This window comes from Phalaenopsis equestris, unplaced genomic scaffold (genome assembly GCF_001263595.1).
Source record: "Phalaenopsis equestris unplaced genomic scaffold, ASM126359v1 Scaffold000002, whole genome shotgun sequence".
In the NCBI taxonomy this organism is placed as follows: Eukaryota; Viridiplantae; Streptophyta; class Magnoliopsida; order Asparagales; family Orchidaceae; genus Phalaenopsis; species Phalaenopsis equestris.
The window spans coordinates 9,309,270-9,321,820 of record NW_018164444.1 but is presented as its reverse complement, the minus strand read 5'-3'; the positions used below and the strand labels follow the sequence as shown (position 1 = coordinate 9,321,820).

The 12,551-nt window shown below is 34.2% G+C and overlaps 1 long non-coding RNA gene across 1 annotated transcript; it reads left to right on the top strand.

The window, feature by feature from the left end:
- The first annotated feature begins 2,253 nt into the window (after nt 1-2,253).
- On the top strand, nt 2,254-12,551 carry LOC110037257. The gene is made up of 3 exons (XR_002295317.1): nt 2,254-2,372; nt 8,943-9,078; nt 12,529-12,551. It is a non-coding gene; the product is annotated as an uncharacterized LOC110037257 (long non-coding RNA).

The following is a 12,551-nucleotide window of genomic DNA, read 5'->3' as shown; positions in this document are numbered from 1 at the left end:
TTTAGATATTATATATGTAAATACATAAGAAATGGAGGGTATGTATGTAAAATGCTTTTTAAAAACCATATTAAGTCATTTTTTTATGACTAAAGGGCCTTTGGATGGTTTCAAATATATACAAATTGATGAGTCACTTATTGGCCCAAGATGATCTCAAATAACTCATTTTTGTGTTGTTTATATTAATGTAAGAAGCAAGAAACTTATTAACTTAAAAATTAAGTGCAAGTATCAATATCTCTTTCATTACTTCATTGTATCTTTTGAAATTTTCTAAATTTGTGTGAACATTAGAGAATAAATGAATATATTTGTATAATAATCTTATTACAATTCAAATTGGTCGAGTCTTAGCTATCGAACAATGACGTGATTGACTATTTAGAGGCATTGCTATATCCCTTGGACTAAGTGGTGAGGGTTATCAATAATCCCTTGGGTTTGTGATGTATGATATATGGAACCACAAAGATAAAAGGAGTCTATAACAAAGTGTCTATTTGATATAGTTTTCTAATCAAATCTTTCTCTAAAACTAAGTGCTTCATAATTGAAAAGATTGCTTTTTTATTTCGAGGCCGCGTAGCTGTCCAAGATTTATATTAAGTCAAGTTGAGAGGAGCTAGTTATAAGTGTTATTGTTGGGCGTAAGAGTCACTAACCATGATTTTCTCGCCAGTTTATCAAAAATGTTAAATGTATGAATAACGTAACAACAAATTATTATAAGAATCATCAAATAATAATGAAGGCATATAACAAATATCAATTGCAACTTACTATGAAATAAAAAAAATTAAGACATAGAAATATGAATAGGAAAGAAATAGTGAAACGAGGTAACTTCCTTTCCTTGAGTGATGCTCAACGCTCTTTAAGAGTATACATATATATAGAATACAAAATTTAGTAAGATAATCTGACAATCTTTAACCACTCACCCAACCCAAGTTACATATTTTAATTATTCATACTATTATTCACTACTAACCCATAATTATTCATTATATATTACCAACTCTAAAATTTATCTTCCCTCAAGGTCAAAGTGCAGAGCAAGATAAGCTAAATATAAGTAAGAAATGCTTAAAATATATTTGTGCCATGAAATATAAGCAAGATCATTGGCAATAATATGGGTGGTGAATGACTGTTTAACCATAATTCATCCAAAGTATCCCCTAGTGATTGGTTGGGACAGGATCCCTTACTTTTTGGTTGAACCAATTGATAAATAGGAGCAACTATTTGTGTTTTGTAGATGGCCCGAATGCATCATAATGTTCCTCTTGTTCATCTTTATGTCAGATGGGATCAATGTTATAATTGAACCATGGCCATAAGTTTTGTCAGCCATAATGATTAATGTTATAATTGATTGATGGTTATGAATACATATTGGTATTTGATTTGGCAATATTATTATGATAGTTGGGATCAAAATTGTACCATGGCCGGTGGGGTAAGATAATAATGTTTGACACTTAAGAACGAGGAATCTTATTGAATGACAATAAAGAATCTCAGTGAGTTATCGTGGATGGAGATGAAATCATATCTAGATGGTGTGACACCAAAGAGCTTAGTGTGATGACAGTGCTATTTTTAATGACACGATATGATTGTGATTGCATTTGGAATTTGAATCTTCAAAAAATAATTGCATTGGGAGGACGTAGTAGTCTTGATAAAGCTGAAGCAACATAATTATATTTTGTGGATATGCGATCGTGAGGGGGTGTCGTTGAGCTCATTGATAATTTACAAAGAAGATTTTGCTGTTGATGATAATGACAGTGATCAAAATGCAGGGAATGCAGTTTTTGAGATTGGAGTCCGCATAATGACAAATATGAGCAACCAGATTAGAACCTTTGTGGGCGAAATTACAATATATATATATATTTATTAATTAATGCTTAATACTATGTAATGAACAATATATATAGCCTTATAAAACTTAAATTACCTATTAATTACTGCCAACCCAAACTACATCTAATGATTATTTACACTATCATTCACTAATAACTACTAACACAAAACTGCCCATTAGGAAGGCATCAAGGCCGTTGGATGGGCTAATCCGACGGCCATCATTGAATCGCCACGTCACTAATGCTTTGCTTGCCCAAAGCGTGTTTGATGAAAATTTTAAGCTTCTCCTACCCGTCTGATCTCCATCGTGAGGTCAAAATAGGTTCCGATTAGCGAAAGCTTCCTGACCCTTCTGGAACTCCTTGAACATTTACAAAATTACAAAAGGAACCTCCGGCTGCGACGCTTTAGGGTTCGTAATTCTTCTTCGAAACAGTGAGCGAATTCTCTGCAATCTCGATCTCTGGACTCGTAATGTCTTCACCTGGAGAGTGAGTCCTTCATCTCTTTTCATGCTCTTATGAGGAATCTTGCGCGTTTGCAATTTTTTTCCTTACTTTATTGCTTCAAGTTTTAATTGAATATGAAAATGCTAGCACTGTGAATTTGTGAAATATTTTGAATAAAGGACTTTGATTGTTCTAATTGAATGATTTGTGGGGTTTTCTCTTGGCTTATTGCTGAGGGAAACAAGGTTTTGGTTGGAGTTTTGTTAGTGTTTTTGTAGAAACTTGAAGTGATCGAGTTTCAGAAAAAGGAATGGAACAAAGTTCATGCGACGTCTGATGTGTCTAATCTTCAGGTTTTTGTTTTTAGTATCTGCCAAGGTGAAATCTTGCAGTAGCGAAAAGATGTAATTGGCAAGTTACTGTAAATTTTTAAAGATCATAATGGCTTTTTGGTGATGAAAGATAAAAACTCCTTGGAAAAATTCTAAATGGATGTTAGCTTCATGTTTCTACTTTTATATGAATTTTTGTCCTGTTTTGTGGAAGGGTTTCTTGATGGCTTTATTTGTTGAATGCTCAGATATGTATTTTTATTTTTATTATTGATCAAATGTTTTTCTTAATAAGTGTTTTCAATTAGGGTGCGGACTACTGTGGCATTTGATGGTTCATCAAGTTTGTTCTGATATTTTACTTAAATGTGGTTGTTCTCATTGAAGTTTTAGGCAGTAGATCACAGAAAGATCAAAGTGGTTGCTCTCATTGAAGTTTTAATTGTTGGATTTCTCCTGAGAAATTGTTGTCAGAGGTATTTTCATATCGAAGATTTTTGATTGAAAATGATATTGCTAGGGGTTCACATGCATGATCAGATCATCAATTGGACTTCCTATAAGGGAGATCAAGACTTTAGTGACTAAATCATTTAGGTCCAATTTCATATTATAGTAGGATAATATTGAATTTAAAATTTTAAGTTTGTATTTGAATTTATGCTCAGTTTAGGATAATTCATGCAAATGTGAAATTTGGTTAGGAATTGGATCATATTAATCCCCACTAAAAATTTGAAAAGAAATCTATTGGAATCATTTCCAAGTTTTTTCATCCATATTCTTCTCCATCCCCCTCAAATGCCTTTTGTTCTTATTTTTGTAGCTGATTGGTGAGGATGTAGCCCCCACCCCCTCCCCTCCCCTTTACTGTTGCCATTACTCTTTTGCTATTTTGCTGCAACTGGGAATTCTAGAGTGCTGCTTGTAGCAATCTAGAAGAGAAAGCAGTAACTTTTTAGCTATCCCTGAGGAAAGTAGTGCTAAAAGAAGGAAACTAAGTGTTTTTTAGTAGAAGAAAATGTGTGTAGTAGTAATAAAATGTCATCTACTATGTGAGATAGAGCTTGTGGTACAATTAATTGCTGGATAGATCAATAGGGAACCTCCAAACATATTCTGCTATCTTTTCAAATCTATTCTAGATTTTATCTGTAGAACTGCTTCATAATGTCAAGAGATTTACTTCATATCAAATTAGTATTAGAATGCCATTCCTTGGTGCTTGGCACAAACAATGAAGGGATATAAAGACAAGGGAAGCTTCTTTTGCTATAGAGATGACGAGGATGAGGAAATGACTACCACTCATGAAGGTAGTTGATACTAGAGTTAACCCAAACAATAATATAAAAACAAGTATTATTACTGAAAGCAAATATGCGATTACAACCATACACACTTGAAAATAAAATACAACAACAAATACATGCAAACACAACTAAATGTATTCAAAGGTGGAGGTTGCTTTGGTGAGTGGATGGTGACCAGGCGGTGAATTGTTGTAGGGGGTGGAAGGGGAGGTTGCAATAGGGAAAGTTGGTGGTTGGCTGTTTGAAAGACACCAAACAGGGACTAGGGTTGGAACAACATCATATGGCAGGAATGGCTGTTCGGGGTGGCGGCAGTGGTGGGGAATGCGTAGGATTGCAAGACAACAAAGGGAGGGTTGCCTCGGGGTTGCGACGGCGCAAGGGGGGGTGGGGGGTGAGGTTGGACAACGAAGACCAGTGGCTGGAATGAGTGGTAGCAAGGTGGGAGGTAGTTGAAAGGGTTGTTAGCTTGTGGAGGAGGTAAGGGCTTGCGACTGGAGTTTCAGGAAGACTACAAGAGTGTTGTCTAGTGGTTTTGACAGCTAGGAAAGGCAGTAATGAGGGGTTGGTTGTGGGGGATGGGAAGTCGTTGATAAATAATACCTCGCGAACGAGCTACAACTGGAGCAACACTCGACTCTTGGAAAAAGATCATCACCTCAGAAGAGTTGCGGTCGGAGCACCACCCACCTTTGGATGCAACCCTAGAAGGGAGAAATTAGAACTCTAACGGTTGTCCTGAACAAAAATGTGACAATACTGAAACCTAAGCGTATACTATTATTAATGGGTCCTAATTCATTGGGAGGTTTCTGTATTTGGTCAAGTTCGTAAGATTGATCGCGGGACTGTAGCATAAGTCGTGGCCTTTTGGCATGGATGGTGAAATGGTTCCATGCCGGAAGCTCCCATGTCAGTGGATGGGTTCATTCAAATTAGAAGCCAAAATGGAGATTAATATGCATGACAGAACAAGTGATGTTAGGAAGCTGCATACATGAATCAATTAGTTGGAAAGTTCACATTTTCACGTGTAATACCTAGAAAAGTTTGCATTGGCCTTATAGAAGCTGAAGCCATGATGCACTGTCATGATGAGAATTTCCTTCTAAAGATTGATGCCCATTAAGAGGATGACCAGGGGGGTTTAAACATCCAATACACTTAGTTTTACCGCATGTGGTCCGCAACAGATTGATGGAAGATGTGGCATAGTTTGAAGTAATTTTGAGGGCAATTTGTGTAGGATTATATCTGAGACTTTCAACATTAGACGACTAATTTGGGAGTAGCGTTGCAAACAAACCAAGTCAAGTTGAGCAGGAGCTGGCTTGAGCTCAAGATTGTTTTCCGAAATCAAGCTCGTGATTGAGTTTGATTTGAGTATTTGTAGCAATGTTCAAGCTCAAATTATATAAACTTATGGTTAGAACTTTCTTTGAGCTTGACTTGCTAGCTGATCAAATGAGCGTTATCGAGCCTATTGATGACAACACTATCAAATAGCTTGTTAGTTATTTGAATATGCTTTTTCCAAGTTTATTGACAAGTAACCAATTGAGTGTAAAATGAGACTAATTGAATGAACTGCCACATAAACAAGCATTTTAATGAGCATAATCAATAGACTTGTTTATAAACAAAAGCAATCTAATATAAGAAGAAGGCAAAACTCCCTCATAATTAAATTAAATAAATTTGTAATTGAGCTTTAAATGGGCAATTTTAATATGGCTTCTTAATGAACTTGTTTATGAGAATAATATTCTTCATGATCATGGATGATTCAAACAAAAAATTGTTCAAACTTGTTCATTTATTATTCAAGTATTTATAAAAGAATTCAATATGTTTGATTAAGTGGTCATTGATAAGCTCTAATGAGTCGAGCCACAAGTTGCTTGTAGATTGTATTGGTTCATTTCTAGTCCTATTGAGGAGTTAATCCTGTGCATGTGCATATTTTGATGATATATGTCTCAAGGATTTATTTGTAAGTTACAAATGAACTTCGTTTAGGCCATTATGATGTCCATGTTCATAGGGCACAAGTTTTAAGAAAGTAAAGAGAGCGCTCGAACCATTTAAGAGGAACTTTTAACTTATTAAATAATAGGAGGAAGGGCGAGAAAAAATAAGGGTGATTCACAAAACTAACTTTGAATTGGAAGGAACTTTTTTTATCATAAACAATTTATTTAGCCATACTAGAGAAAGATGATAGAAATTATGCTCTTAAATCTTGAAAATTCGAAGGTTGAGAAAGGAAAGGTGACTAGTATTGCCATAAGCGACAACATGCTTACTCCTATTAAGCAAGCAAACTTGTAGTTTTCTTTGAAGGTTGTGCTAAAAGATATAGTGACAAGGTAAGCCTCTAATATGGATAAGGTTGAAATTGGCCTGAGTCGAGCTTAGCATGTTCTGGATTGAGCTTTGGCTTTGGTTATATTAAAAGTTGTTCATGTTCGGCTCGAGCTTAAGTTGAGCTTTCAAATATATGATTATACTTGGATTGATTAAAGTTTTAAAAGTTGTACTTGGCTTCTACTCAAATTGTTTATATTAACTAATATTTTTATGATTTAGTAAATAAACTGTTGTTTGAATGTGTGTTTGAATTTGCATGTAAAATTATTAACAATTGATTTTACAAATATAAACAAATAAGCAATTGAATAAAATTTCAATTAGTATTGAACTGGTTTACACCCCAACAACGACGACACAACAACAACAACAATAAGCCTTTGTCCCACTAATGTTAAGTAGGGCTGAGTGCATGAATCCTTTTTCTGGATTATGTCATGTTGAGTCTCATATTTTCATTTAGTGCTAATATATTAGGATCATTTTTTATATAGTATGTCCCGTCTTTTTAGGTCTTACCTCTACTTTTCTTCACACAAGTTAAATCTAAAACATTCACTTTTCTAATTGGATCATCATATGATTGACATTTAATGTGACTAAACCATTTAAATGACTCTCTCTAATCTTATATGTCATTGGAGCTACACCAATTCTTTTAAGGATATATTTGTTTCACATTTTCTGTGTGTCAAGCCACTCATCTGTCTAAGCATTCTCATCTCAACAACACTTAATTTTATGCTTCTTTTTTAAAGAACAATATTATGCGCCGTAAAGCATTGCAGATCTCGCCTCTATCTTATAAAATTTTTCTTTAAGTCTAAGTGTACTTTTCTATCACACAATAGGCTCAATGCATTCCTCCACCTCAACTAAACTACCTAAATTCTAGTAATAACATCCCGATCTCTATCACCATCACTTTGAACAATATACTCGAGATATCTAAAACATTCACACATTTTAATGGTTTGATCAACCAGAGTTACAGCTCTGCTACTAGATCTTCTATCACTAAAATTACATTCAATGTATTCAAATTTAGATCTACTCAAACGAAGGTTGATATTATATTGCCTGTAAACTTTCTCGTAATCAAATAATACAAATAAATACTAACAAGCTATTTCAATAAAATAAAGAAATAAAAAAGAGTTGTATTTGATGTGACCTCAACTAATTTTTATCATCAAGCACAAGTCTCAAAGCATTTTTGAGCAATAAACATTTTGAATTTAAATTTAAGATTATTTGGTCCTTCACTTCAAAAAGTTTATATTAAAAAATTGAGTGTCTCGACAAGACAAACCCAATGACACAGAGAGGGATCCCGAGTTCAAATCAGCCTATATCAAACACTTAAAGTGTAATTAAAGGCTTTAGTGCATCAATTGGAAGACCAAACAATCATAAAATTTAGCATATTTATATTCAAATTGAGCATCTCGAAAATCATTAAATTCTAATGTCATTAAGACATTTAATTGTTGAAAAATTTTCTATGATTAAGGAAATCAACGTGAACTTTAGTAATATTGCTACATGGAGCCGATAAAAAATTGACTTTTAAAATTAGACAAAGGTTGTATTGGTGGTTGGTTATGCCATTTAAACTTTGCAACGCCTAAGCTAAATTCATTAGGCTAATGAATGATTTGGGGCCTTATATGTATGCCTTTGCTATTGCCTATCCAGATGAGATCTTCGGCTAATTCTAAAGTAGAACATTGGAGGAGCGCTAGGTGCATTTGAGGCATACATTCCATCTTTTATTATGTTGTATAGCATATGGAAATCTCTACTGTTTTTTCATTTCATCTGTCCTGTTATCATTTTGGATGGTTCACATCCTTAAAGTAAATTTAAAAAAACAAAAAAGCAGTCAATATACTGTCTAAATTTGATCAAGGGTGATTGTATGAATGGCTATGTATATATTTTTGATTGATGAATAAATAAACTTGTCACTTTTATATCAGAACGTTAGCTATCTTAAGGATGGCCGTTAATTTTGTATGCTAGATTTATGGAGTTCTGTACTGTTTGATATATGGTTTCAGATTTTTATTTTTAAGGGAAATTTACATATGTAGCGCACAATTCTTATGTATTTACGTATCTCACACCTAAACTTTCACATGTGCATACAAAACACTGGTGCTTTAAACCTATGTATCAAAAAGCTGTATTTCACTTTTAAAAAGCGATAGTAGTGCTATTGTTGATGTGATATTAAAAATTTGAGTGCTGTGTGTGTAAATGTGATAGTTTTTGTGTGAAATTTGTAAATACCTAAGAACCATATGCTTTGTATGTAAATGCCCCTTTTTAATTTGGATGACCTGTCTCACTTTCTTGAATTGTTTGTTTCCTGAAAAATGCTTCAAATGTTACAAGCAGTAAGTCCAAACATACATGCAGAGTTCTCATGGCTGAAGTTGCATGCCTTTCTAATGGATTGCTTGAAACAGATGTTTTTTCTTTAATAGATATTTATCATGCAATGATTAATGAATAAATTAAAATTGAAATATTTTATTTAAGCTACAATTTATGTTCTAGTAATTTTGGGTAATATATTTTTGTTCCATCAGATACTACAATTCACTTCCCCCTGTGACCAAGGCATATGGGACCCTGTGTTTGCTGACTACTGCAGCATTCCACCTGGGGCTGTTGAATCCTTATTATATCGCGTTACATTTTCCTCTTGTATTTTCACATTTCCAGGTAAAACCATTTTGCACTTTTTGTGCAAGTATCTATGCATGTAATTCCATACTTATTTTTAAATTTCTCTCATTCCTTTCAGCCTTCATGGTATCGCGCCATTTGATTGCTACTATATGTAAATAGAGTTTCTAGAAATGCTACACTTGGCTGTGTTTTTACTGCTCTAATCAGTCCAAGATGCTTGTTATAATTTATAATGAATATTGTTATGCTATTTGCTGTTAAATTTAGAGTACTCTTAGGCAACATAGACATATCCAATTGGTCAATGGCTCACTTCGATAAAACTGCTTGAAAAGTTCGAAATTTATCCAACTGCAGTTGGGGTGGTCTATTTATGTGCAATTATCTGCCTCAATACGAAAATTACTTTATATTTTTAACTTAAAAGCTATATAGGTATTTTGTTGATGTATTAAACATGCTCATCTTCCAGTGATATGGATCTATCTTGGGTCAGAGTTGCAAATCTCATCCGATTTTCAGAGACCACCACCCTGCATCATTCTAAGGATCATACAAGGCTGTGATGGCCAGCGTAAAATATCTCATAGATTCCTCCGAAGCCTATAACCTTGCACTGCTGGTGTTGATTAATCCTGCTACCCATATATTATTAGGAGAAGCGCTTCCTTACACATCACAACCATTAAACTCAACGGGCAAAATTACTATGAATAGGCTGTCTGTAATACAAGCGATTGACTAGAGCGGAAGAATTGGACATTTGACCGGTGACGCAATGAAATTTCCTGCAGGAGATCCTTAACTTGAATAGATGGCATTCTGAGAACTCTCTTGTCATTACGCTACTCTTCATCACAATAGAACTAACCACTGGAAAGCCTCTCATATACATTGCCACTGCTTGAGTTCTCCAGGAGGCGGTATTTGATCTATGCTTGGATCTTGAAAATTCTTCTTGAAATAAAGAGTCAGAATCCCTACATTGCTGATCCAAGCAAAGTGACTGCAATGTCACCACCTTACACCGTGAATTGGAAAGCTACACATATACATTGCCACCACGTGAGATCTCTAGGAGGCAATATTTGACTTATTCTTGGATCTTGAAAGTTCTACTTGAAATAAAGAGTTACAATTCCTACATTGGTGATCCAAGCAAAATGACCGCGATGTCGCCACTTTATACCGTGAATTGATCATATTATGTTAATAGCTTGAACAATTCTATGATAATGTTTGGGAAGGTTTCTAACAACCATGCAAATCAAAAGAATAAAGAAAAGAAAATGATATGATCTATATTTTTGAAGTGTTCTCAATTGGAATTTATATGAAATATGAGGTCTTACAATTGTTGGAAAATTCTGGCCTTTCGCCCAATATCTTTTTTTCTTTTGAAAATAAGACATGAAGTATGGAGGAAAACTATACATAGCAAGGGAAAAATCTCTAATTTTGAAATTCAAAACTCAGTCCTATTTTTCAACAATATTACTTTGAAAGTGATAATCGGAAAATGCCAGTGTGAATGTTGTAAAAACTATGGTTTGCAAAGGGAACTTATAGGAAACTACACAATAAACACTCAAATTAGAAGCTCAAGTCCAAATGTCTTGGTCGAGCCTACCACGGGCTTGGGTTGGGATCTGATAAAGCTAGGATCCACGGGTTTGGTTTGGGATCTGATAAAACGAATAATTGATGTTTCGGAAGAATGGTGGGCTGAGAGATTGGAGGTGAGAATTAATGAAACGTCTACTTCTTTTATCAAAATTTTTTTTAACATATCAATCTCCCATCACTTTGTAGGTAGTGTCAAATGCGAAAAAATTTAAATTCAGTGATATTGACCTTGAGCCGGAAGAGAAGTTTGATCGTATGTTTGGTGGAGTGGTGACAACGAACGATCATGCATTGGGCCCCTAGCGAGTGAGGGTTTGCTGGCATAGCTGAGAACCTGAATGTCGAGCAAACAACTAACTCCAATGAAGGCTCTAGCCCGAACCTCAATGAAGTTAAATCCACTAGTCGATCAAAGAGACCTAAGGTTGAGAAAAAAAAAAAATGGTGTGATTGTCATTAGAAGTCAAATCTTACACTTATTGACATCATGCGCCGATGACCTAGCATATCATAGACAACTTGTATTTAGCAAGTAATGTGAACTCTTAAAGCAGCTCCAGAAATTTATGATATATCATTGTACTTATTCTCTATAAAGTTACTTGAAGAAGACCCTGCCCGACAAGAGTTCTTTATGACGATGACTCTTGACCGCAGGTTTAATTATTTACGTTAGTTTTACAACTGAAACACATGAATACTATTTTATTTGTTGAACATTTTATCTTTGTTTTTTCATTGTGACAATATTTATGTCACTTGTGATATGCTCCGGTTTTATTTCTTAGAAGCTTATTAATTGCTTTTCGAAGTTTCTTTATTTTTCTTTTTAATAAATCATGTTATGATTCTAGCTAATTCGATGATATTTATATGTGTTAGCTACATAGACAATGAATAACATGAATAGCGAAAGACGCAAAAGAAGAATTGAAGCTGCGATTTACCTGATGCATCCGGATGCATGAGTACTAAAACCCATATATTGCTCATTTTTTATATATGACATCAACATACCATGGCGACAGTGGGTTGGAGTGTTGCTTGTAGGGCACCTAACAAAATTTAACATTATGTTTCGTATGACATAGCTCGTATTCATCGATCTTTTTGAATAACTACACCGGTAGATGATAGAGTTGCGAGAGTGAATTACGGTGCGTGTTTGAAGAGTGAGAACTTAGATTTTAATTTATACCCACCTTTATTTTAATTTTGCATTACTATATTTTTTTTTAAGTAAAATAATATTCCAACTCATCATTCCATATATTAATACCGTTTTATTCTTAATTAAAAGTAAAAATGCGAAATTGAAGGTGCGTGTCTGAAGAGTGAAAACTTGAAATTTTCCATGTTCAGCCAAATAATTCCTGAAATCATTCGGAATTGTGAAATTTAATCGCTTCTGGACTTAAAACGGAAAAACTGGTTAAGATCTCTACCTTTTTCGGCAGGAAAATGCATCGAGGGAGAAATCTCTAGTTTGCAAGTTTTACAGATTTTCATTAAAAATTTACCATTAATATCAGCTTTTCTTATAAAGTGCTTTTGGCTCTTTCGATTAACTACTTACCAAAGACTACGTACATTTATATGCTTCTTTGATATGCATGCTGTTGAAAGTTTCCGACAATGGAAAAGCATGCACTTTATCTTGGTCTTTCAATGCAACAAGTATTTGTTAACCTTAGGATTCTTTGGTGTTTACCAATGGTGATTTTTCAGTATGAGTTTATGTGAAAATCTCAGCTCACTTCCATAGTTTTCTCTTCTCAGTTACATTCTAAATGCAAAGTCTAATTCACGAAATGAATATGGGTTTAAGAAATCCTGACTTTTATAAAAACTTTGCAGGTTTGGAGGCTGATAACAAACTT